At 36.4% G+C, this 4,107-nt stretch overlaps 1 non-coding gene across 1 annotated transcript; it reads right to left on the reverse strand.

Annotated features, from left to right (window-relative positions):
- Positions 1-1,110: 1,110 nt before the first annotated feature.
- Positions 1,111-1,217, reverse strand: LOC126002158 (U6 spliceosomal RNA). Its single transcript, XR_007492931.1, has one exon. It is a non-coding gene; the product is annotated as a U6 spliceosomal RNA (small nuclear RNA).
- Positions 1,218-4,107: the final 2,890 nt, after the last annotated feature.

Raw genomic sequence — 4,107 nt, forward strand, 5'->3', positions numbered from 1 at the left:
AATAGATATTGTTAGTGGTACAAAGACATAAGAGTATTTTTAAATAAATACTGTGAATTAAGAATCAACTTGTCACCTTCCATCCCACCTACACATTATCTCACAAATATCTCTCTCTTTAGTCTGGCTCTGCATGTGATAAATTTTGTTTGATTTTAAAAAATAATTTTATTGTGACTAAATATTTCAAAACCTTTAATAGAAATTTATAATAATGATAATTTGAATTTTTATTATTTGTGCATTAAGCAGACATTGACATTTAGTGATTTGCCAATTAGAAAAAAATCAAGAACTTCCTGCGAGTTCTTTAAAGGTTCTAAAAAACTAAAATATTTATTTTAATTTTTAAATTTATTTATTTAAAGAAAATTTATCACAGATGACATAACTGATCATAATATATTTGTTTCAGAATGACAGAAAATGAAGGTATTAAAAAACAGAAAGAAAATAGAAAATCTAAAAAAATAATAAAAATAATATGGAAAAAAGAAAAAGTTCATTAGCAAATATCTTGGTGAAAATTATTGTATCACCAATAAAGTAATTAATACATAGCAGAAGGTTTAGTAAGCTCCTTTTCGTTTTAAAAAATAGGAGATACATACACTAAAAAAAGGTGTGTGTGTGTGTGTGTGTGTATGTGTGTGTGTGTGTGTGTGTGTGTGGCAGTTGTTGTTTGTATAGGCCCAGCAAAATAGGGAGAAATCGAAAGGAAAACCCTTTGGCCTAAAAACAGAGGAACCTTACCATCAAGTATTCTGGCATAAGACCAACTGCAAGCTCCAGGTATACTAGGTTGTCCAATCCATAGTCATTCTCTGTGGTCCCAATAACAGCTCTTCACCATCACGTTTTTGCTGTCAGATTTCTGCAGTTATAGATCTTGGTTTCTATACAGGTCATCTGTCAAAATCTGGGTGATGGGTAGATCTTCTGGTTTCATTTCACCATTAGGTAGCATTAAGGCAGAGAATTCTGCCCTAAAAGCAGACTGTTGCTGTTACCAGTCATCTGGGGGTCAGAAGAACCCTCTCTGGTGTAAGTTGGTGCCATAGTGGTAGTAGGGCCTACCTTGGTAGAATTTTCTTTTTGAGTTTTCACATCTTAAATATGGAACGCTTCATGAATTTGTGTGTCATCCTTGAGTAGGGGCCATGCTAAACTTCTCTGTATTGTTCCATTTTCAGTATATGTGCTGCCAAAGTAAGCACCTTGGTAGAATTTTTATTCCTAGTGATGGTGTAGGAAACCATGATTGTTTCTTTAGATGGTGTCCATGTTTCTGGGGTGAATGGTCAATGTCCTATCTACTGAAGTCTAAGCCAAGTCATTATGCCAAGTGTTTAGGGTGTAAGGTCCCACTGCAGTATAAAATTTTGTGTGTTCATATCTTTATTAGATAAGAATTTGTTTGCATATGTAAACTTTTCCCATTTTACTGTGCCTATGCAAAAAAAAAATGCCATAATGTATTACTGGTACATGTGGGGACTGAGGTATCAAGACCAACAATTTCCATAACCTTTTTCTTACATGACCTCTAAACAGATTTATCTTATAGAATTTTGTACTAAATAGATCCAAAAGATGGGGCAAATTACCACTACATAAGAAGATATTCAATAAAGGTTATTTTTATTAAATGAATGCATTTAAAGAAATATTCAAAGAAGATGTGTATGTCCCCATTAAGTATTTTGAAATAGTTGGAGGAGGGGTAAGATTCAGAGTGCAGCTTCAATCTGTGATTTGGTTTTGTGGAGTCAAAGGAGAAATGGCTTCTAGCAATCACATATCAGGAAATGTCCTCAAGCAGGGAACTTCTCAGCAACCAAATCTGGTAGCAAGCAAAAGTCCATGGTAAAAGGGGGTGAAGGAAGAGGGACCACCAAGAACAAATCAATAGCAGCAGAGTGTTGGTTTCATCTCGTGCTGAAAACTTATCTTTTCACTTTGGGAGCTGGTTGGCATCTGGCTGGGGTGGGGAGAATGCTCTGTTACGAGAAGTTAAGGACTAAGGGTCAAAAAGTTTAAATGTGGGGAAATAACATGGAGGAGCAGAAAAGAGTTTGTAAGGTGATAAGCAAAGGGGGAAAAGAGGGCTTATCTATGATAGCAGGGAGAACACTATACAATATAAATATTATATCTATTACAGAGGGATATTAAACTGACATTGGTATGGTGAACCATGCACTCATGCGCATACATCTGCAGACACAGAGGATCAATCCATGGGTTACATTTGAAAAGCTGACCCAGGTGATATGGGACAGAACACTTAAAAAAAAAAAAAAAAAAAGTAAAGCTGGCAAGTCTGATGTAAAGGTTTTCCTTTTTTTAGGCCAGTCATGGTTGTTGAGGGAGAACTTAATTGAAAAAAGGCTTCATAGATTAAGTTGTGTATAGAGCATTCTTAAAAAGAATCATAATTTTCAAGTCTAAAAATCCAAGTGATAATAATAAGCAGTGTATGGGGAGTCTATACCATAAAATTAATATTATGTCTATTACATATGAAAGTTAGACAGGCATTGATATGGTGAACATATACACTATGTGTTTATATCAGCAAACTCTAAGGATCTAAGGATAAATGCTTTTACTTATTTATTTATTTATTTATTTATTTATTTATTTATTTATTTTTGATTTTGGGCCATAAGTGGTGATGCTCAGATTTCTGGCTATGTGCTCAGAAATCGCTCCTGGCTTGAGGGACCATTTGGGACACAAGTGGATCGAACCCTGTTCCATTCTAGGTCAGACTTGTACAAGGCAAGCGCCTTATCTTTGCATCACCATTTCGGCCTCGGCAGAATGCTTTTAAATAAAATAAAATAAATTGATTACAGCCTGCAAGTCTACTGTAAAGGTTTTCTATTTTCTGGATCATTCCTGGTTGGTGAGGGTAAACTTTACTAGGGAAAGGCTTCATGGATTAGATTGTGTATAGAACCTTCTAGAAAACTAAGTGATATGGTATTGAGCCCTATAAGTTTATATCATGAAATATTGTACAGCGATTCTTGAACATCCTATTTCCTTTCCTAGAAGCAAACTAAACTTATGAGCATTATGGTATCATGCTAAACTAGCTACAATTTGGAAAATGACTGCTGAGAAGGAAGGAAAGCTGCTGGGGAGAGCCAAAAATAGCCACGCTTCCCTTGGTGGAGGGTTAAGAACTACTGTTTCCTCCCCTATCCCCCTCACCCACCTCTCTGGTGGCCCTATCCCCAGGAGTGTTCTGAGGGCAGGCTGGAGTGGGAAAAATGCCCCATTGAGGGTATTAGGTCTGTAGTCTCCTTGCCGTGCAGCCAGCACAGGATTCCCTATCCCCAGGTACATGAAGGTTTGGTAATCAAATAACTGAAATATTTTTAATCTGGAACAATAAACACCCTCGAATAGCTAAAGCACTCCTAGGGAAAAGGAAAATGGGAGGCATTACTTTCCCCAACTTTAAACTGTACTACAAAGCAACAGTTATCAAAACAGCATGGTATTGGAATAAAGACAGACCCTTAGATCAGTGGAATAGGCCTGAGTTCTCAGACAATGTTCCCCAGACTTACAATCACCTAATTTTTGACAAAGGAGCAAGAAATCCTAAGTGGAGCAGGGTAAACCTCTTCAACAAGTGGTGCTGGAAGAACTGGTTAGCCTCTTGCAAAAAAGTGAACATATACCCCCAGTTAACATCATGTACGAAGGTAAAATCCAAATGAATTAAAGACCTTGATATCAGACCTGATACCATAAGGTATATAGAACAGCATCTTCAAGGAGGAAACTGCACTTTTCAAACATGTGGAAGCAGAGATCAACAGATGGAAATACATTAAGCTGAGAAGCTTCTGCACCTCATAAGAAATAGTGTCCAGGATACAAGAGCCATGCACCTAGTGGGAGAAATTATTCACCCAACACCCATCAGATAAGGGCTAATATCAAAAATATACAGGGCACTGACAGACTTTATAAGAAAAAAACATCTAATCCCATCAAAAAGTGAGGAGAAGAAATAAACAAACACTTTGATAAAAAAATTAATACAAATGGCCAAAAAGCACATGAAAAAAATGCTCCTCATCACTA

The sequence above is a fragment of the Suncus etruscus genome, chromosome 2 (genome assembly GCF_024139225.1).
Source record: "Suncus etruscus isolate mSunEtr1 chromosome 2, mSunEtr1.pri.cur, whole genome shotgun sequence".
NCBI classification, from domain to species: domain Eukaryota; kingdom Metazoa; phylum Chordata; class Mammalia; order Eulipotyphla; family Soricidae; genus Suncus; species Suncus etruscus.